At 47.0% G+C, this 23,335-nt stretch overlaps 2 pseudogenes across 1 annotated transcript; one reads left to right on the top strand and one right to left on the bottom strand.

Annotated features, from left to right (window-relative positions):
* Positions 1-8,827: 8,827 nt before the first annotated feature.
* On the bottom strand, positions 8,828-10,282 carry LOC111545324 (annotated as a pseudogene). Its single transcript, XR_002732397.2, has one exon. The product of XR_002732397.2 is annotated as a 60S ribosomal protein L7-like 1 pseudogene (transcript).
* Positions 10,283-19,525: 9,243 nt separating this feature from the next.
* Positions 19,526-23,327, top strand: LOC111545290 (annotated as a pseudogene).
* The last annotated feature ends 8 nt before the right edge of the window (positions 23,328-23,335 follow it).

Here is a 23,335-nt window from a genome sequence, read left to right as displayed (position 1 = left end):
TCATAAAGCCTAACATTTTTTTTTTAAAAAAAAACCTAAATGAGTGATTCTGAATTGTCTGAAAAGACCTCCATTAGTCTGGGGATGGGCGTCGGGATTGAGAGGGCAGCAGTGTGCAGCATACGAGAAAGTGCATTGCACAAGTCTGGAGCCTCCACTTCCACTGACCACGATGAGAATAGAAACCCCTGGGTTGGGCGTGGTGGCTCACGCCTGTAATCCTAGCGCTTCGGGAGGCCAAGGTAGGCAGATCACTTGAGGCCAGGAGTTCGAGACCAGTCTGGCCAACATGGTGAAACCCTGTCTCTACTAAAAATACAAAAATTAGCCAGGCATGGTGGTGGGCGCCTGTAGTCCCAGCTACTCGGGAGGCTGAGGTAGGAGAATCACTTGCACCTGGGAAACAGAGGTTGCAACGAGCCGAGATGGTGCCCCTGCACTCCAGCCTACGCAACAGAGTGAGACTCCATCTCAAAAAAAAAAAAAAGAATAGAAACCTCATATTGTCTCTTCTAAATGAGACAAAAGAATTGGATTATACATGTCTGGTGCTTCATGAGGTGAGGGCTTTCTGGCCATTGTGTCCCTTGCATTGTGCAACATGGCTCTCCTGAATGAGACAAAATGTTGGGGGGAAAAGTAGCTAGGCAAAATAAAAGAATTCCAATAGGACACGAATATTAACCAAAGGGCATCAAATTGCCGGTCAGTTCAGAAAGCTGAACTGCTGAGATGAGGAATGCAGCCACCTTCATGGAGGAAAACACAGCCACCAAACCCCTCATGCTGCCATGGCAACGGGAGCTCACACATGATGCAATTGCAAAGGCAGCTGGACACTCGCGCATGTGACTGTTGGAAGCTGGGGCTGGGGGTGGAGGGGAGAGTGAGGGCAAGATCCCACCATGAGGGAAGTGGAAACCAGGCAAGGAAAATGTACGCTAATCCTGGTAATGAAAATAAAATTGGTCACAGCTGTGAGCTGTAAGAGACGGGAAAAGGGAATAAGCACATTTCATTCGTACATGATGTCTTTCACCAAATATTATTAAAATACACTTCACTATCATTCATTCCCCAACACCATGCTCAGAGTGCAGTCACCCCATTTTATAGGCAATATGGTCAGCTCAGTGACTCATAATTAGGAAGAAAAGGAATTATATGAATAAAACATTCCACAGCAACTGGCCACGGTACTAAATATTGCTAACTCATTTAAACCCCCAAAGTTTTCTTTACCAAAATTTCTCTAAACTCGTTCATTAAAATTTAACATTAGAAGGGAAATTTTCTCTCAAAATGGAGCCAAATAAAATTCATTTGTGAATCTTAGGGAAGGGCATGGGGAAGATCCTTGTACTAATCTTGCAATTCACCTCTGAGGTGAAAATTCTATCAAAATGCAAAGTAGCCACAAACTCATTTGATTATGAATGCCTGGCGCTTCATGAGGTGAGAGCTTTCTGGCCATTGTGTCCATTGCTATGGCTAGTGCTGTTCCAGAAAGGGGTCCTGATCCAGACCCGCAAGTGAGGGTTCTTGGATCTTGTGTAGGAAAGAATTCAGGGCGAGTCCATACAGAAAAGTGAAAGCAAGTTTATTAGGAAAGTAAAGGAATAAGAAAACGGGCTACTCCATAGACAGAGCAGCCCCGAGGGCTGTTGGTTGCCCATTTTAATGGTTATTTCTTAATGATATGCTAAACAAAGGTGGATTATTCATTCTTCCCCTTTTTAGACCATACAGGGTAACTTCCCGACATTGCCACGGCATTTGTAACTGTCACGGCGCTGGTGGGACTGTAGCAGCGAGGACGACCAGAGGTCACTCTCGTCGCCAGCTTGGGTTTGGTGGGATTTCGCCGGCTTCTTTACTGCAACCTGGTTTATCAGCAAGGTCTTTATGACCTGTGTCTTGTACTGACCTCCGATCTCATCCTGTGACTTAGAATGTCTTAACCGTCTGGGAATACAGCCCAGTAGGTCTCAGCCTCATTTTACCCAGCCTCATTCAAGATGGAGTTGCTCTGGTTTACATGCCTCTGACAATGCCGCGCTCAGGGGACTGGCCACAGTGGTGTTTAATCAATGCTTGTTGAGTGATAACAGGCACAGTGAGTGGTAAGAACTATTAGTAAAGCCAGCTTGCCAATGCCTTCTCAGTAAAGTACCAGCTAAGCAACCTCCACAAGCCTACAGTATGGGAAATTCTCCAATGACTTCTTTGGTCACTCATATTCTTTCATTCATTCTGCAGGTATTTTCCAAGCGCCTACAGGTGCTAGGAGCTGCGCCAGATGCCGGGTGTTCAGGGTTGGTGAATATTCAGCACACACACTTGTTTAGTCTGGTAGAAGAAACAGAGGTCGAACAAACAGCTCAAAAATTAAAATTGACCTACAGTGGTGATAAGGACTACAGGAAAGCCTGGGCCTGAGAAAAAGAAGAGAAGGGTAAGAACAAGCCACAGATACGGAGCAAAGCAGACGATGGTGTAAGGTGAAGCTGGAGGAGTGAGTGGAACAGGCCATGCCAGGCCTTGTGGCTGGAGTCATGGATTTGAGCTATATTGTACGTATTTAAGGTACACAACATGATGCTTGTCTATGCATATGCATAGTTTAAATGATTACTACAGTAATTTACTCTCTTAGCAAATTTCCAGCATATAATGCAATGTTAACAATAGTCCTTAAGCTGTACACTAGATTCCTACACATCCAGTCAACATAACTGCAACTTTGTACCCCTTGATCTGCAGTTCCCCATTCTTCCCCCAAATCCCAGTCCTGCCGTTATACTGGTAACCACCATTCATTCTATTCTTTTCCTATGTATTAAACTTCTTTCACATGCCACGTATAAAAGAAATCATGCAGCATTTTATTTTATTTTATTTTACTATATTTTATTTATTGAGACTGAGTCTTACTCTATCGCCAGGCTGGAGTGGTGTGATCTCGGCTCACAGCAACTTCCGACTCCCTGATTCAAGTGATTCTCCTGCCTCAGCCTCCCGAGTAGCTGGGATTACAGGCATGCGCCACCAAACCTTGCTAATTTTTGTATTTTTAGCAGAGACAGGTTTCACCAAGTTGGCCAGAATGGTCTCGATCTCCTGACCTCGTGATCTACCCACCTCGGCCTCCCAAAATGCTGGAGTTAAAGGCTTGAGCCACCACGCCTGGCCAAATCATGCAGTATTTTTATTTCTGTATCTGGCTTATTTAACTCAGCATAATGTCTTCTAGGTTAATTCATGTTACGCATGGCAGGATCTCCTTCTTTTTAAGGCTAATATTCCACTGTGTGTGTATAAAGAAAAAAATCTATACACATACACATATACATCCCACATTTTAAAATCTAATCTGTCAGTGAACACAAGTTGTCATATTTTGGCTATGGAAATAATGCTGCCATGAATGTGGGAGTGCAGATATCTCTTTGAGATGCTGATTTCATTCCCTTTGAGTATATGATTTATTTATTTATTTATTTTTATTTTTGATAAAGAGTTTTACCCTTGTTGCCCAGGCTGGAGTACAATGGTGCGACCTCGGCTCACTGCAACCTCTGTCTCTTGGGTTCAAGCAATCCTCCTGCCTCAGCTTCCCAAGTAGCTGGGATTACAGGGGCCCGCCACCACGCCCGGCTAATTTTTGTATTTTTACTAGAGACAGGGTTTCACTATATTAGTCAGGCTGGTCTTGAACTCCTGACCTCAGGTGATCTGCCCACCTCAACCTCTCAAAGTGCTGGGATTACAGGCATGAGTCACCACACTGGCTGAGTACATAATTTTTTTTTTTTCTATTTTTGAGACAGAGTTTTACTCTGTTTCCCAGGCTGGAGTGCAGTGGTGTGATCTTGGCTCACTGCAACCTCCACATCCTGTGTTCAAGCAGTTCTCCTGCCTCAGCCTCCCGAGTAGCTGGGACTATGAGCACGCACCACCACGCCCAGCTAATTTTTGTATTTTTAGTAGAGATGGGGTTTCGCCATGTTGGCCAGGCTGGTCTGCAACTCCTGACCTCATCATCCACCCGCCTTGGTTTCCCAAAGTGCTGGGATTACAGACGTGAGCCACCGGGGTTCTGAGGCATATAGGATGTTAAGTAACTTTACCAAAGGCACAGAGGGAGTGGGGAAAATAGGATTCATGTCCCAGCCGATTCCCAAACCAGTGATGATGGGAATGAAGAGGCTTAGGATACGTCGCCCCCAAAAACACTGCCTCAGCATAAGGATTATTCTGAGTTGAAGGCACTTGAGAATCAGCAGATGGAGGAAGCGTTCTCTGCCCTCCCTTATCTGCCTAAAAGTGGGGCCTACATTTCTATGTGTGATGGCGCTTCCCCCACCCTCCCCAAAGAGCTACTCTCTCCACTGGAGAAAAAGAGTCAACACTAAGGTAAATTTGCATAAAAAGAAATACCTTACTAGAATAGCCTTTGTCTTTTACTGGCCTCCCCATTTATTTCCTAGTCACTTCCCCGTAATTTATTTTCTGTCAAATCCCAAACTCCTTTTTTTTTTTTTTTTTTTTCCAGAGAGGGACTTGCTCTGTCATCTAGACTGGATTGCAGTGGTGTGATTATAGCTCACTGCAACCTCTAACTCCTGGGCTCAGGGGATCCTCCCACCTCAGCCTCATGAGTAGCTGGGACTACAGGCACACTGACTGTGAGCCTGGTTAATTTCTTTTTCTTGTTTTTGGTAGAGGTAAGATCTTGCTGTGCTGGTCGGGTGCGGTGGCTCAAACTTGTTATCCTAGCACTTTGGGAGGCAAAGGGGGGTAGGGTGGATCACAAGGTCAGGAGTTCAAGACCAGCTTGGCCAAAATGGTGAAACCCTGTCTCTACAAAAAATACAAAAATTAGCTTGTGCCTGTAGTCCCACCTACTTGGGAGGCTGAGGCACAAGAATTGCTTGAACCCAGGAGGCGGAGGTTGCAGTGAGCTGAGATCACACCACTGCACTCCAGCCTGGCCAACAGAGCGAGACTCTGTCTCAAAAAAAAAAAAAAAAGAAAAAAACAAAAAGAGAGAGAGATCTTGCTGTGTTGTCCAGGTTGATCTCAACCTCCTGGGCTCAAGCAGTTCTCTCATCTCAGCCTCCCAAAGTGCTGGGATTATAGGCATGAACCACTCACTACGCCCGGATCTCCTTTCTTTTGATAAAATGGCATATAAATTCCCAGAGCCTAATTGCTTTTTCAAGTTTCATTTCTTTTTGTGAAATTTCATGCAGTACTTATAAACGTTAATAAAAATCATGTTATTTTTCTCCTGTTGAGCTGTTTTTTTTGTTAATTTTATTTGCAGATCCCCAGACTCTGGACCTAAGAAATCAGAGGAAACGTTTTTCCTCCCTAATAATAGTAATGCGAGCCTGGATCACGGAGGGATTGGTCGGGTCACACCGCCACGTGGCTGCCCTGAGAATCAGATACACAGAGCCCTGGCTCCCATACCACTGTGAAAGCACTTTTGCAACACAAAATGATCATGAAGTAAAGCATACATCGAACACAATTTACCTTTGGTTTTTTGTTTGTTTGTTTTTTGTTTTTTTGACTCAGAGTCTCGCTCTGTCACCCAGGCTGGAGTGCAATGGTGGGATTTCAGCTCACTTCAAACTCCACTTCCTGAGTTCAAGCGATTCTCCTGCCTCAGCTTCTCAAGTAGCTGGGATTATAGGCGCCCACCACCATGCCCAGTTAACTTTTTTTTTTTTAAACAACAAACACAATTTAAAAACCATCTTGGCCAGGTGCGGTGGCTCACGCCTGTAATTCCAGCACTTCGGGAGGCTGAGGCAGGCAGATCACCTGAGGTCGGGAGTTCGAGACCAGCCTGACCAACAGGGAGAAACCCTATCTCTACCACAAATACAAAATTAGCTGGGTGTGGTAGCACACGCCTGTAATCCCAGCTACTTGGAAAGCTGAGGCAGGAGAATCGCTTGAACCTAGGAGGCGGAGGTTGCAGTGAGCCGGGATCACACCATTGCATTCCAGCCTGGGCGCAATTGCGAAACTCCACTTAGATTCTGTTTTCACAATCTTGGTTTTCCTTGTCTCTGGTGAAGAAAGTTTTTGCAAAGATCATGGAGAGATTGTTCCTGGCCCCACACATATCCCAGGCCCTACCCTTACAGCGCCTGCTCCTGACCCTCCAGTGCATTGAGCTCAGGCTGCTTTGAACCCAGAGCCAGGACCCAATCCCAGGCCAGAGTTAGGTGGTTGATTCACTGGCATTCCTAGAGGACTCAAGCTGCTCCAGCATCGACTTCTTATTCTCTGTCTGGACCTGCTGCTTGCCTGGATGGGAATGCTTCTTTTTGTCTGGCTTCCCTCTTGCTCCAAGGCCCCTCTGATGGAGGCCCAGCCCTGACTTTCAGTACCACAGCCGCAGCTGATGAAGGATCAGTCCTTATGCAACATGCCTGTCATTGCGGCTGGAACCTCAAGCTGTTGAATGACACAAGACAGCAGTCTTTGTAGAGGTCTAGGCCAGGCCGGGCACGGCGGCTTATGCCTATAATCCTAGCACTTTGGGAGGCCAAGCTGGGTGGATTGTCTGAGCTCAGGAGTCTGAGACCATCCTGGGCAACAAGGCGAAATCTCGTCTCTACTAAATACAAAAAATAAGCCGGGCATCATGGCAGGTGCCTGTAGTTCCCCCTACCTGGGAGGGTGAGGCATGAGAATTGCTTGAACCTGGGAGGCAGAGGTTGCAGTGAGCCAGGATCCCACCACTGTACTCCAGCCTGGGCAATGGAGTGAGACTCTGTCTCAAAAAAAAAGAGTTCTAGGACAGGCCTGTAGCAACAGGTCACCTGGAAATGTGTTAAAAATGTTCAGGCCCTTGATGCTGTGAATGAAATGGTTATGGGGGCGGTGGCGGGAATGTCGTTCCAGCTCCACCCTACACCCTAAATCAGTGATCCCCAACCTTTTTGATACCAGGGCCAGTTCTGTGGAAGACAAAATCCGGTCCGAGGGCAGAGGTGGTGGGATGGGGGATGGTTTGGAGATGAAATTGCTCCCCTTGAGATCATCGGGCATCAGAATCTGATGAGGAGCGCGTAGCCTAGATCCTTCGCATTGCAGTTCAAGAGCCTAGATCCTTCGCATTGCAGTTCCAGATAGGATTCACGCTCCTGTGAGAATGTAATGCCGCCCCTGGTCTGACCGGAGCTCTGGCCACAACGCTCACGCGCCTGCCACTCACGTCCCGCGGTCCGGCCTGGTTCCTAACAGGCCACTCATGGTTACAGGTCCGTGGCCTGGGGGTTGGGGACTTGTGTCTTAGACATTCTGACTCAGAAAGTCACCCTTAGGGTGAGGCCTGGCAATCTTGCTTAAAATAAGTCCTCCAATTCTATGAGTTGTAGGCTTCAAATAAATAAATGAGATAAGCCCTCCAAGCGGATGCTGATGTGTGCTGATGTTTCAGAGTCATTGATCCAGCTGAGGTCAGCCAACTGTGGCCCACGGGCCAAATCCACCCATTACATATTTCTGTACAGCTCTCTAAGAATGCTTTTTGCATTTTCAAATGATTGGGAAAAAACAAAAGAAAAATAACATTTCAGGACACGTGAGAAAGTTTAAATTCAAATTTCGGTATCCATAAAGATAATTTTATCCCACAGCCATTTATTTACTTATTGTCTCTGGCTGCTTTTGAACTACAATGGCAGAGTTGGTGAATGGTGGCAGACAACTTTGAGTCTAAAATATTTACGATTTTGCCCTTTCCAGAAAAAGTTTCTGGACCTCTGCTCTGAATTCTCAGTATTTGCTGAGGTGCGGCAGCTGTCAGCTGCACCCCAAATACAGGCCAATTCCACGGAGGGGAATCAGTCATCCCAGGCTCTGCCACATATAATCCATTTCTGTGCCACCAAGTGAAATTATTTTGCATCTCTTAAAGATGCTAAAAATGGCACTGAGGTTTAGAAAAATTTCCAAAGGCCCATCCAGTCCCATATCCAAATAAATAAATCTGGTTTTCACAATGCAAACTTTTGTTTTTATTGCTGAAAATGTTGCCAGATATGCCCAGCTGGTGTTTACGTATTTCTCTACAGAGCAAATATGGGGCAGGGAGCTTAATTTTCTTAGGCTCATTGGGAATGTGCTTGGAAGAGGGCTAGTTAGAATAGGAATTCTCAGGGTTTCATCTGAAGAATTTTTTTTTTTCTTAATTGAGACAAGGTCTCCATATGTTGTCCAGGCTGGTCTCAAGCTCCTGAACTCAAGCAATCCTCCCATGTCAGCCTCCCAAAGTGCTCGGATTACAGATGTGCGCCACCATGCCCAGCCTCTGAAGAATGTTAAGTACAAAAAAAGAAAAGCCACATGAAGAAGCAGCAGTCACTAAAACATGCTACAGACACAACGTACCAGGCGAACTTGAGGATAGTCCTTAAATACAAATAAAATCTGTCTGTCGCTTTGGCATAAGAAGTAGAGTCCTAAGAAATGAGGTCAGACAGGTAGTTCACTGAGGACCTCACATAACATACCATGGATGCTAGTAATTATCCAGCGTACCACTGGGAATCATAAAAGAGTTTTGGCCGAGTACGGTAGCTCACACCTGGAATCCTGGCACTTTGGGAAGCTGAGGTGGGAGGATCGTTTGAGCCCAAGAGTTCAAGACCTGACTGGGCAACACCATAAAACCCCATCTCTTAAAAGAGAGAGAAAAAAGAAGTGTTTCAAGAATAGGGGAGTAGTATTTATTTACTTTTATTATTTATTTATTTATTTTGCAGAGACAAGTGAACATTTACTTTTATGGCTTTCTTCTTATGTGTATTTCAAGTTTTTTTCAAAACAAGGCCCCAGGACTCTCCAGATTCGGTTATGTCCTTGGGCTTGGTCAACTGCTGCAGGAGTCTTAGGGAGCCTTGTGTGAATGCTAGAGTGACTCATTTACCAACATTAAACCCTAGGATAGATGCAACAAAGCAGGACCCTTCCTCCATGGAATGTGCTGATTTCAGACGACGCAGCACCCAATGTAGAAAACACTGGAATTTTTCCTTGGAACTGGACTGCGATGAGAGGTGCTTGCCATAAACGTAAGCTACTGTCTTTTCTTTTCTTTGAGATGGACTTTCGCTTGTTGCCCAGGCTGGAGTGTAATGGCATGATCTCGGCTCACTGCAACCTCCGCCTGGAGATTCTCCTGCCTCAGCCTCCCGAGTAGCTGGGATAACAGGCACACGCCACCATGCCCGGCTAATTTTTGTATTTTTAGTAGAGACGGCATTTCTCCCTGTTGGTCAGGCTGGTCTCGAACTCCCAACCTCAGGTGATCCACCCGCCTCAGCCTCCCAAAGTGTTGGGATTACAGGCATGAGCCATCACGCCCAGCCAGCTACTGCCTTTTCTTTGACCCTTCCTTTCCAGTTTTTGAAGATAAAGCAGGAAATAATCTTCTCTGAAGACACTTGATAAAAATTCCCCAAACAACAAAACACATGCTTCCACTTCATTGATAAAAATTTACCGCAGTTTGACACCTGGGTCTAGTTCAGCTGGTGGATAAGCTGATTGATGCGTTCACCCTGATAGCCAGGTGTGCCCATCTCCTTGAGGAAGCCCACTCTATTTTTGGTAGCATGACCGGCCACTGAGAGGTGGAAAGGGTGCAAGAACCATGAGATCTCCTGGAAACGCTTCCCTGGGAAGGCAATTTCATGAATGAGGTCTTCCAAGCAAATGATACCAAACTTCCCCGGGTACTCCTTGATCACTGTGTTGTCTGTCAGAGGAATGGTCTTATTCTTGACCTTGGCTTGATCACGTTTCAAAATGAATTCTCGGACAGACTTCAGATTTGGAAATCCCCAGGTCACATAACGTTCCACTATACGCATCATTTTTAGGTTCTAGGGGGTGACTTTTACAAAGACACCACTAAAAATTTTCTTTAGGTGAAGTCTTGCAGTGGTTCTCTGCACCAGTAAACTCACGCCATCAATCCTTTCGATGTGTAGAACAAAGGCCAAAGAATGTTTGTCTGGCAATTCCAAGGCATGAGGTTTCACGTCGCGTTTCTGTCGCCAGGAATCATGTAGGAATGAGTCCAGTCGCTGAAACCTGGCCCTTTTCCTTTCCTCTGCTCCTTCTTTGCTAAAAGTGCCTGCTTTGCCGGGGTGGCTTTGAGGGCTTGATAGACCTTCCTCTTTTTTAGCAGATTTTCTGGAACCAAAGGGATTTTTCTTCGCTCTTGCTTCGCCATCTTTCTAGTGGTGCAGCTACTGTCATGTGCAACCCCACCCTCTTATTTATTTTCTGAGAAGGAGTCTCGCTCTGTTGCCCACGCTGGAGTGCAGTGGTGCAATCTTGTCTCACTGCAACCTCCGCCTCCCAGGTTCAGGGGATTTTTGTGCCTCAGTCTCCTGAGTAGCTGGGATTACAGGCATGCGCCACTACGCCTGGCTAATTTTTATATTTTCAGTAGAGATGGGGTTTCACCATGTTGGCCAAGTTGGCCTTGAACTCCTGACCTCAGGTGATCCACCTGCCTCGGCCTCCCAAAGTGCTCGGATTACAGGCGCCAGGCCAAAGAGGCACGCTTCTGGTTTCCACTTAAACTCAACCTGCTTTGTTATCCAGGTCGGAGATCACACGGTAAGGGGTAAAACTGTGTATTCTTCCATCCTTTGACTTTGAGGACTAAAAACTTTATGTTAAAAGTAAACCAGGCCGGGCGCGGTGGCTCACGCCTATAATCCCAGCACTTTGGGAGGCCAAGGCGGGTGGATCACGAGGTCAGGAGATCGAGACCATCCTGGCTAACATGATGAAACCCCGTCTCTACCAAAAATACAAAAAATTAGCCGGGCATGGTGGCGTGCGCCTGTAGTCCCAGCTACTCGGGAGGCTGAGGCAGGAGAATAGCATGAACCCGGGAGGCGGAGCTTGCAGTGAGCCGAGACCGCGCCACTGCACTCCAGCCTGGGTGAGAGCGAGACTCTGTCTCAAGAAAAAAAAAAAAAAAAGTAAAAGTAAACCAGAGGCCACGCGCGGTGCCTCACACCTGTAATCCCTACACTTTGGGAGGCTGAGGCGGGTGGATCACCTAAGGTCAGGAGTTGGAGTTCAGCCCGGCCAACATGATGAAACTCCATTTCTACTAAAAATACAAAAAATTAGCTGGGTGTGGTGGTAGGTGCCTGTAATCCCAGGTACTCAGGAGGCTGAGGCAAGAGAATTGCTTGAACCCAGGAGGCGGAGGTTGCAGTGAGCTGACATCATGCCACTGCACTCCAACCTGGGCAACAAGAGCAAAATTCCATCTCAAAAAATAAAAATATGCTTAAAAAAAAATAGAAAGGTAAACCAGATAGAGGGCCAGGCAGGGTGGCTCATGCCTGTAATCCCAGCACTTTGGGCAGTGGAGGCAGGCAGATCACATGAGGCCAGGAGTTCAAAACCAGCCTGGCCAACATGGTGAAACCCCATCTCTACTGTAATAAAAATACAAAAATTAGCTGGGCATAGTGGTGTGCTTCTGTAATTCCAGCTACTCAGGAGACTGAGACAGGAGAATCACTTGAATCCGGGAGGTGGAGGTTGCAGTGAGCTGAGATTGCACCACTGCACTCCAGCCTGGGCAACAGAGCAAGACCCTGTCTCAAAAGAAAAAAGTTTAAAACAAAAAGAAAATCTCTTTACATTTGTGCAAAAGCTCTATGCTCTGAGATTTGACTTCTCTTAAAGAAAGGATTTGGAGTTTACCAAATACCCAATAATAATGTAATTAGTCCTGAAAAAAAAAAAAGTTGCGGAGAGGGGCAGGTGGTGCAGTCCAGGCGCAGTGGCTCACACCTGTAATCCCAGCACTTTGGGATGCCAAGGCAGGTGGATCACGAGGTCAGGGGTTCAAGACCAGCCTGGCCAAGATGGTGAAACCCCATCTCTACTAAAAATACAAAAAATTAGCCAGGCGTGGTGGCAGGCGCCTGTAATCCCAGCTACTCGGAAAGCTGAGGCAGAGAATGGCTTGAACCCAGGAGGTGGAGGTTGCACTGAGCTGAGATCGTGCCACTGCACTCCAGCCTGAATGACAGAGCGAGACTCAGTCTCAAAAAAAACAGAAAAAAAAAAGGGAAGGGCAGCTCTGCCTTCTTCTACTTCGCTACACCCACACCCCTCCAGTCTGGGAGCCACACCCTTGCCCCACCCCACATTTGCATGGGTAATTTATTTAGGTTCCAACCCGAAAGCCACTTTTTCTGAAAGATCTTCAGAACTGGCTCAGAAAATCTGAGCATGTTATTACCAACAACATTGTTCTTAGTCGTTACTTTGCTCTTTTATTTGTTCTGCTTTCATGATCTACATTATCTGTTTTATGTTCCTTGTCTGGAAGGAGCTTTGATCCCAAGTCTTGGTCTATAAGTTATGACATCTGCATTGTGTCTCGGTTTCTTCACCTGTGTTTTTTTTTATTTTAGCAGACTCCTTGTTATCTGCATATAAACAAGAATCTGTTTGGAAAAATAGATGTGAAGAAGTCAAGAAAAATATGTTTACTATCTTTTGTTTTTGTTTTTGTTTTGAGACAGAGTCTCTCTCTGTCACCCAGGCTAGAGTGTAGTGGTGTGATCCCGGCTCACTGCATCCTCCATCTCCCAGGTTCAAGCAATTATCCTGTCTCAGTCTCCCAAGTCACTGGGATTACAGGCACGAGTCACTGTGCCTGACTAATTTTTGTATTTTTAGTAGAGATGGGGTTTCACCATGTTGGCCAGGCTAGTCTTGAACTCCTGGCCTCAAGTGATCTGCCCACCTCAGTCTCCCTAAGTGCTGAGATTACAGGCATGAGCCACCATGCCCAGCCTGTTTACTGTGTTATAATGATTATTTGCTGTTTATCTAAAATTTAAATAAGGACCCAAAAGTTAGGAGTATACTTTCATTTGTTTTTTGTTTGTTTGTTTTTGTTTTTGTTTTGTTTTGTTTTGTTTTGAGACAGAATCTCGCTCTGTCGCCCAGGCTGGAGTGCAGTGGCTGGATCTCAGCTCACTGCAAGCTCCGCCTCCCGGGTTTACGCCATTCTCCTGCCTCAGCCTCCCGAGTAGATGGGACTACAGGCGCCCGCCACATCGCCTGGCTAGTTTTTTTTTAGTTTTTAGTAGAGATGGGATTTCACCGTGTTAGCCAGGATGGTCTGGATCTCCTGACCTCGTGATCCGCCCGTGTCGGCCTCCCAAAGTGCTGGGATTACAGGCTTGAGCCACCGTGCCTGGCCTGTTTTTGTTTTTTTTTTTTGAGACAGAGTCTCACTCTGTTGCCCAGGCTAGAGGGCAATGGTGCAGTCGCCACTCACTGCAACCTCTGCCTCCCAGGTTCAACTGATTCTTGTGCCTCAGCCCCTTGAGTAGCTGGGATTACAGGTGTCCACCACCAGCCCAGCTAATTTTTGTATTTTTTAGTAGAAACAGGGTTTCACCATGTTGGCCAGGCTGGTCTTGAACTCCTGACCTCAAGTGATCCACCCGCTTTAGCCTCCCAAAGTGCTGGGATGACAGGCATGAGCCACCTCACCTGGCAATTTCATTTGTTTAAAAATTTGTGTAAGGAAGAGTTAGACTCCTAAGGGATGGGGCCATCCACAGCCCACTCTTGGGCACACACAGAATTGCCAGATTTAAAAAGTAAAAATACAGGACACCCTAATTCAATTTAAATTTCAGATAAACAACAAATAATCTTTTTTGGTGTCTGGCCTACATGGTATTTGGCACGTAGGATGATACAAGTCTGAATCTCATCTGCAGGATTACTGGTTTTGTGCCTTTAGGAAAATTACTTGGTTTTTTTACATCTCAGGTTTTTTGTTTTTAAAATTTTGAATAATAATATTAATAAATATTTTTGAGACCAGGCATGGAGGCTCATGCCTATAATCTCAACACTTTGGAAGGCTGAGGCAGAAAGATCTCTTGAGTCCTGGACTTCAAGACCAGCCTGGGGCAACAAAGTGAGGCTCCCATCTCTGATTTTTTTTTTAGACTGAGTCTCGCTCTGTCACCCAGGCTGGAGTGCAATGGCACGATATCGGCTCATTGCAACCTCTGCCTCCCGGGTTCAAGCGATTCTCCTGCCTCAGCCTCCTAAGTAGCTGGGACTATAGGCATGTACCACCACGCCTGGCTAATTTTTGTATTTTTAGTAGAGACGGGGTTTCACCATGTTGGCCAGGCTGTTCCCAAACCCATGACCTCAAGTGATCCACCTGCTTCGGCCTCCCAAAGTGCTGGGATTACAGGCATGGGCCACCGCACCCAACGCCTGTCTCTAAAAATACATACATACAAACATACATACATAAACTCTTTCAAGGACTTAGTGAATATTGACTAAGAGTTTGAGGGCCGTTGTAGATCCTAAATAAATACTGAGTAAAATGGAAGGAGCACGTAACCAAGCCAAGATAGTGCCTTGAACCTTGAAAAATGAGTGGAAGGAGCTCATCCCTAGAGGGAGCACACTCTTGGCAAGAGAGGAAGCATCATGAGCAATGATGTCAAAATGTGAGGGAAACAGGCCATGGGCCAGACAGAATGAGCCACCGAGTAGGACCAGCTCGTGAAATGTCAGGATGTGGCATGCAAAGCCATTGCAACATCTTTGAGGGCCAAAGCAAGGGGCGGTTCCCAGAAAATATGGCACTTAGAAGGGACCATGTCATTTAAATCCACAAGACACTGTCCATTTTGTTTTACATCCGGGGCTGGTCGTTTTCAGTATCTGAAACCTTCTGTCTCCTATTGAGAGCATCCCTCTCCTTTTAAAACTTTTTTTAAATAATTTTTTTTTCTTTAGAGATGGGGGTCTCACTATGTTGCCCAGGCTGGTCTTGAACTCCTAGCCTGAAGCAATCCTCCTGTCTCTGCCTCCCAAAGTGCTGGGATTACAGGCATGAATCACCATGCCCAGCCTGCATCCTTCTCTTAATATCAAGTCACTTTTTCTTTGAGATGGAGTTTCGCTCTTGTCGCCCAGGCTGGAGTGCAATGGCGTGATCTTGGCTCACTGCAACCTCCACCCTCCAGGGCTCAAGCAATTCTCCTGCCTCAGGCTCCCAAGTAGCTGGGATTACAGGTATGCATCACCATGCCTGGCTAATTTTTGTATTTTTGGTAGAGATGAGTTTCAACCATGTTGGCTAGGCTGGTCTCGAACTTCTGACCTCAAGTAATTGGCCCTCCTTGGCCTCTCAAAGTGCTGGGATTACAGGTGTGAGCCACTGGGCCCAGGCTGAACTAGCTTCTTTTGTTTGTGAAAGAAAACAATAGACACTTAGAAATCTCCCATACAGGCAAGGTGTGGTGGGCTCATGCCTGTAATCTCAGCACTTTGGGAGGCAGAGTAGGAGGATTTCTTGAGGCCAGGAGTTCAAGACAAACCTGGGCAATATAGCAAGACCTCAACTCTATACTTTTTTTTTTTTTTTTTTAATTCACTGGGCATAGTTGCACACACTTGTAGTCCTAGCTATTCAGGAGGCTGAGGTGGGAGAATCACCTGAGCCCAGGAATCTGAGGCTGCAGTAAGCTATGATTGTACCACTGCATTCCAGCCTGGATGACAAAGTGAGACCCTGTCTCTAAAAATAATAATAATAATAAACAAAAAATTTAAAAACTTGGCCGAGTGCGTTGGCTCATGCCTGTAATCCTAGCACTTTGGGAGCCCGAGGTGGGCGGATTGCCTGAGCTCAGGAGTTTGAGACTAGCCTGGCCAACATGGTGAAACCCTGTCTCTACTAAAAATACAAAAAATTAGCTATGTCTGGTGGTGCGTGCCTGTAACCCCAGCTACTCAGGAGGCTGAGGCATGAGAATCACTTGAATCCAGGAAGCGGAGGTTGCAGTGAGCTGAGATTGTGCCGCTGCACTCCAACCTGGGCGACAGAGTGAGACTCTGGCTCTAAAAAAAATTTTTAATAAAAAAAATAAAAAATAAAAACCCTCTCGCCAGGTGCAGTGGCTCTTGCCTGTAATCCTGGCACTTTGGGAGGCCAAGGTGAGAGAATCACTTGAGTCCAGGAGTTCAAGACCAGCCTGGGCACATGTCAAAACCTTGTCTCCACACACACACAAAAATTAGCTGGGCATTGTGGCATGCACCTGTAGTCCCAGCAGAGAGCTGTGATCCCACCACTGCACTGCAGCCTGGGTGACGGTGTGAGTGAGACCCTGTCTCAAAAAAGAAAAAAAAAAGATTAAATACAATATAGCCAACATAACTGATACATCAACTTATAAAAAAACACCTACAGCTGGGTGCGGTGGCTCACACCTGTAATCCCAGCACTTTAGGAGGCCAAGGAGGGTGGATCACGAGGTCCGGAGATCGAGACCATCCTGGCTAACACAGTGAAACCCTGTGTCTACTAAAAAATACAAAAAATTAGCTAGGCATGGTGGCGGGCAACTGTAGTCCCAGCTCCTCAGGAGATTGAGGCAGGAGAATGGCGTGAACCCAGGAGGCAGACCTTGCAGTGAGCCAAGATCACGCCACTGCACTCCAGCCTGGGCAACAGAGCGAGACTCCATGTCAAACAAACAAACAAACAAACAAAACACCTACATAAAAGACCCTCCCGTATGTAGATTAGCAGCAAAGGAAAAGTGAGGGGATATTGAAGATACTTGTGAGACTAAGAAGGCCTTCTGAGTGGTGAAGAGCTCTGCCTCTATTAACTCCTCCAGGCAAGGCCTTGGCAGTACAGAAGTCAGCAGCAAGCCCAGTAGACTTGGCAGTGCCTTTCTTCTTGTCTCACGCTGGACCAAAACAACAACAAAAAGACTCTTTCTTCCTTTCTTTCTTTCCTTCTTTTTCCCTCCCCTCCCCTCCCCTCCCCTTCCCTTCCCTTCCCTTCCCTTCCTTTCCCTTCCCTTCCATTCCCTTCCCTTCCTCTCTGTCTGTCTTTCTCTCTTTTTTTTTTTTTTTTGACAGAGTCTAGCTCTGTCGCCCAGGCTGGAGTGCAGTGGCGCGATCTCAGCTCACCGCAGCCTCCACCTTCCAAGTTAAAGTCCTTCTACTGCCTCAGCTACTTGGAAGCTGAGATTATAGGGATGTGCCACCATGCCAGGTTATGTTTTGTATTTTTAGTAGAGATGGGGTTTTGCCATGTTGGCCAGGCTAATCTCAAACTCCTGACCTCAGGTGATCCACCCGCCTCGGCCTTCCAAAGTGCTGGGATTACAGGTATGAGCCACTGCGTCCAGCCCTAAAAGGCCCTTTCTATTGTGATTTATTCCCCAGGATATCTTGATAGAACTATTACTGTAAACCTAGAACAGAGGTCAGCACACTTTTTCTGTAAAAGGTCAGATAGTAAATATCTTAGGCTTTGCAGATTTTATGGTCTCTGTGGCAGCTACTCAACGCTGTCACTGTAGCACAAAAGCAGCCAGAGACAATAGTTACCCAGTGGGTCTGGCTACATTCCAGTAATACTTTACTTATAAAAATAGATCCCAAGGCAAATGGCCCATGGGCAGTAGTTTGCTGACCTCCAGTCTAGGCACTGAAGTGAATCTGGGGCCGGCTGCAGATCCCATGTTAGCAGTGACATAAGCAGCTCGTCCCCATTTATTTTAGGGGGTGGGGAGAGAGTGACTAATACATTGCAACAAGCCAACTGCCTGCAAAAAAAAATACTGGCTTCCCAGCTTGACCCAATGACTAAAAACAGCCACTCACACCACCGAAATTCAATATAAGTAGTTCTGTTTTTTCCCTCTGAAGTTGACACTGCAGGTGCTCTAATTTATCACAAAGTATGAATTAACTACGTAAGATGTACTTAGCATTTCTGGGAGCCATGAGGAATGAAAAAACATGTCACAGCCCATGTTCTTAAGCAGTTTCCTTGGTGTTACTATGGTGCTAAGACACAGACACACAATCACAGCTCTTTCAAACACCCATGGAGAGATTATTCAGTAAATGTGCGTGAGAAATCGGTTAGGCATTTGGAAAAAGATGAAACCTGGTTGGGAGGCCGAGGTGGGTGGATCATGACATCAGGAGTTCAAGACCAGCCTGGCCAACATGGCGAAACCCTGTCTCTACTAAAAATACAAAAATTAGCCAGGTGTGGTGGTGCATGCCTGTAATCCCAGCTACTCAGGAGACTGAGGCAGGAGAATTGCTTAAGCCCGGGAGGGAAAAGGCTGCAGTGAGCTGAGATCCGGCCACTACACTCCAGCCTGGGCGACGGAGCGAGACTCCGTCTGAAAAAAAAAGTAAAATAAAATAAAAACAACTATGTGAGAAAATTTGTATAAACAAGATCAAAATAAATGGAGCAATTCTTTTTAATATATATGACACATAATGAGTTAATCACTCAACTACAACAATCAATAGAAAATTATGAAAAGCCTAAAGAAAAGTGATACTTCACAGAAGTACAAATCACTGATTAATTTTAAGTACCTGAGTAGATGCTTAAAAAAAAAAAAAAATCCAGACTAAAAACAATTGAAAAAATCAATCCCTTATGGACAGCTGAGCCTGTGTCTTGGTGTTTTGGGTCACGTGCTCTCTGGCCACTCCTTCCGAGCCTGCTCCCTCCTGGAACCCAGCCACCTGCACAGTCACTCCAGTCTTCAGTCCCAGCTGGCACCAGCCTTGAGTCATCCCAGCCCAGGGGCTGGACTTGCAAATGAAGAAGTTTCTGGATGATGTCAGCTCCCAGCCATTTTGTTTGTTTGTTTGTTTGTTTGAGACGGAGTCTCGCTCTGCCGCCCAGGCTGGAGTGCAGTGGCCGGATCTCAGCTCACTGCAAGCTCCGCCTCCCAGGTTTACGCCATTTCTCCTGCCTCAGCCTCCCGAGTAGCTGGGACTACAGGGGCACGCCACCTCGCCCGGCTAGTTTTTTGTATTTTTTTAGTAGAGACGGGGTTTCACCGTGTTAGCCAGGATGGTCTCTATCTCCTGACCTCGTGATCCTCCCGCCTCGGCCTCCCAAAGTGCTGGGATTACAGGCGTGAGCCACCACGCCCGGCCGCCATTTTTTTTTTTTTAAACATCTCGCTCTGTGGCCCAGGCTGGAGGCGATCTTGGCTTACCGTAACCTCCACCTCCCAGGTTCAGGCAATTCTCCTGCCTCAGCCTCCCGAGTAGCTGAGAATACAGGCACATGCCACCATGCCAGGCTAATATTTTGTATTTTTAGTAGAGACGGGGTTTCACCGTGTTAGCCAGGATGGTCTTGATCTCCTGACCTCATGATCCACTCGCCTCGGCCTCCCAAAGTGTTGGGATTACAGGCGGGAGCTACTGTGCCCAGCAGCTCCCAGCCATTTAAGTCACTCCCAGCCTTCAGGTCTTTCCAACTGAGTCCCCAGGCACCGTGGAGCATAGACAAGCTGTCCCGGTGTAGGCTTTCTGAAATCCCCTTACCCATAGACTCCATGAGCGTAAAAAATGGGTGGTTGTTTCATGCAGAGTTTTTACTGGTTACCAAACAATGCCCACCCTCAACAAGGCAGCCAAAGTCATCCTTCACCTCTCTGATGAATGTACGAGGCGGAGCCACATCAGGAAGGATCTTGGAGGGCAAAGAGAACTCGAGAGCTCACCCAGATGCATATCCAGGGGAGGACCTTGCATCTGCAGTGTGGTGACAACCTACACTGCTGTGATCCAAGAAGGGCTAAGGAAGTGGAGAAGGCTGGGAGCAGGAGAAGCAGCACTGGGCATAGGCAGTTAGGTGAGTGTCCAAGGCCAAAGATGGCTTCTCCAGTTCAAAGTCTACCTTAGAATGGCTCACACCTGTAATCCCAGCACTTTGGGAGGCCAAGGTGAGTGGATCACTTGAGGCCAGGAGTTCAAGACCAACCTGTCCAACACAGTGAAACCCCATCTCTGCTAAAAATGCAAAAATTAGCCAGGCATGGTGGTGGGTGTCTGTAGTCCTAGCTACTCAGGAGGCTGAGGCAGGAGAATCACTTGAACCTGGGAGGTGGAAGTTGCAGTGAGCTGAGATCAAGCTGCTGTACTCCCGCCTGGGAAACAGAACAAGACTCCACCTCAAAAAAAAAAAAAAAAAAAATCACTCCAGAAAGTAGATTTATTTGGGAAGAATATTCATTGATCCAGGCTAAACAATAAGAGTATGTCTGGAGAAGGAACCTAGGAGTCAGGGTTTTTACCTGGCATATGGCACAGATGACTTGAAGGACATATTAGAGGAACTGACTAGAGCAGACAAGCCAGGGAGGGCAAGGACGGCCACAGGCAGGAGAGAGGGTGAGCAGCCACCTGGGAGTGGGGGAAGCAGCCGGAGGAGGAAACAGCAGGCCCCAGAGGGAGTGAGCCCAGGAGATCCGCCAGCCCAGCACTGTTGAGGGACTTTAGGGAGCTCATACCTTCTCCGAGTCCCAGTTTCTAGAACAAATACTCTCTCTCAGCTGGGCACGGTGGCTCACGCCTGTAATCCCAGCACTTTGGGAGGCTGAGGCGGGTAAATCCCTTGAAGCCAGGAGTTTAAGACCAGCCTGGCCAACATGGTGAAACCCCATCTCTACTAAAAAATACAAAAATCAGCCAGGTGTGGTGGTGTACACCTGTAATCCCAGCTACTCGGGAGGTTGAGGCATAAGAATCGCTTGAACCTGGGAGGGTGGAGGTTGCAGTGAACCAAGATTATGCCACTACACTCCAGCCTGGGTGACCGAGCAAGACTCTGCCTCAAAAACAACAACAACAACAACAACAACAACAACAACAACAACAACAACAAACTCTCTCTCTCCCATTAGGATGCTTCCTCTTTCCCATCATTCATCTTTTAATAAAAGTCCGAACACCTTAACAAAATTTACAGGGCCCTGAAGATCTGCCTAGTCCTTTCTCCCTGTCACTGGCTGCAGACACCCTGGAATCCTGTTTGTAAAACTCTTCAACAGTAGGACCCTTTTCTCAATCACGCCTTCCTCTACCTGGTGTGTTCCATCATCTCCATCATTGGCTCCGTCCCGTCATTCTGACCCAAGTGAAAATTTTTCCCCCTCTGATCACCTGGAAAATGCATTCCATCTGCCAATCACTGAGTTTTTTTCTTCTTTTTTATTGTACTTATAAATATCTGAATGCTATCTTCCTTCCCTTGCTAGCATCAAACTGGGCTCCATGAGGGCCAGGACCTTGCCTACCTTGTTCAATGAGGTATTTTCAGGACCCAACATAGTGCTAGTAGATAGTCAGTAAATGCTCAATAAATGTTTGCTGAATATCAATCAAAACTCCGTCCTAGATAAACTCTCATCTACACTTCAAAACCCAGTTCACGAACCCAGGAATTTGAGGCTGCAGTATCTCCTGTGACCATACTCTCCAAGCACTTGTTCTTGTTGTACTGTTGATGAATGAAACACCCTATTTTTTGTTGTTTTTGAGACAGGGTCTCATTTTGCCACCCAGGTTAGAGTGCAGTGGTGAGATCTCAGCTCACTGCAACCTCTATCTCTCAGGCTCAAGCAATCCTCCTGCTTCAGCCATGTAGCTGGAACTACAGGTGTGCACACCACCACCCAGGTAATGTTTGTATTTTTTGTAGAAACGGGGTTTTGCCATGTTGCCCAGGCTGGTCTCAAACTTCTGAGCTCAAGCAATCCACTTGCCTTGGCCTCCCAAAATGCTGGGATTACAGGTGTGAGCCACAACACCCGGCCTTGAAACACCCTATTGTTAGTGCATTCATGGCGCTCCACTGTACTTCCTGTTTCCTCTGTAGGCTGTGTTAGTGTCACTCAACACTGTAGCTCCAGGATCCTGTACTTGTCAAGTAAAGTAACTTCCACTTAGGTAAGGAGCCCAACGGAGAGCCAGCAGCCTGGCTTGTAAAAGTGGCTGCCCAACCTCAAGTCCTGATGAGACCATGTTGTGTGAAAATGGAAAATATTCTTGGCCTTTCGGGGCCTCAGTTTCCCTATCTGTAAAACGACAGTAACATAACCCAGGGTCACCAGTTTTTTGGGTATGCACTGTGAAAACGTATCCACTGGTGACCTGCTGTACCTTAAGTTCTTGTTTCCAAAAGTGACAGGAAGAAGCTCAGCCCCAGGAAAACACAAAAACCAGTTGGATCCAGAGATGCTTGAGTTGGAGCTGAGCTTTGGCGAACTCTCTTCATTACCACACTAAAAACCCCCTCTCTGGCCTGTGTGGTGACTAATGCCTGTAATCCTAGCACTTTAGGAGGCTTAGATGGGCGGATCACTTGAGCCTAGGAGTTTAAGACCAGCCTGGGTAACATAGCAAGACCCCGTGTCAACAAAAAATTTTAAAAATTGACTGGGCGTGGTGGTGCACACCCCCGTAGTCCCAGCCACTCTGGAGGCTGAAGCAGGAGAATTGCTTGAGCCGGGAGGTGGGGGTTGCAGGGAGCTGAGATTGCACTACTGCACTCCTGCCTGGGAGACAGAGTGAGACCCTATCTCAAAAACAAAACAAAAAAAGGTTCAGTCATCTCTGATGGTGTCATCAAGGTGTTCAATGACATGAAGGTGTGTAAGTGTTTGATGCCAGAGAAGGTGAAGCAGCACAGGAAGGCGGTGCTCTTCTGCCTGAGTGAGGACCAGAAGAACATCATCCTGGAGGAAGGCAATGAGACTCTGGCAGGTGACATGGGACAGACCATCCGTGACCCCTACACCACCTTTGTCAAGATGCTGCCACATCAGACCTGCCACTATGCCCTCTATGCCACAATCCACGAGACAAAGGAGAGCAAGGAGGAGGACCTGGTGTCTATCTTCCGGGCCCCTGAACCTGCACCCCTTATAAGCAAAATGATCTATGCCAGCTCCAAAAATGCCATCAAGAAGAAGCTGACAGGGATCAAGCATGAATTACAAGCAAACTGCTTCGAGGAGGTCAAGTTCTGCTGCACCCTGGCAGAGAAGCTGGGGGGCATTGCCTTCATCCCCCTGGAGGGTAAGCCTTTGTGAGCTCTTTCTGGCTCCCCGCCTGGAGCATCTGGCAGCCCCACCCCTTTCCTCAGGGGTTGCAGGCTGCCCCCTTCCTGCCAGACCGGAGGGGCTGGGGGGACCCCAGTAGGGGGAGGGCAATCTCTTCACCCCAGTTGCCAAACAGATGCCCCACCCCTGGGTTTTCCTCCTCCCTCCATCCCTGAGGGTTCTGGCCTTCCCAAACTGCTTTGGATCTTCTGATTCCCCTTGGGTCGAAGCAGATCAAGTTCCCCCAGGCACCCCAGTTGTGAGGGAGACTGTATTTTTTTTTTTTAACAACACCCCCACTCCGCACCTGTTCCTCC

Source organism: Piliocolobus tephrosceles, chromosome 1 (assembly GCF_002776525.5).
Source record: "Piliocolobus tephrosceles isolate RC106 chromosome 1, ASM277652v3, whole genome shotgun sequence".
Taxonomy (NCBI): Eukaryota; Metazoa; Chordata; class Mammalia; order Primates; family Cercopithecidae; genus Piliocolobus; species Piliocolobus tephrosceles.
This window is presented reverse-complemented; position numbering and strand designations above follow the sequence as displayed.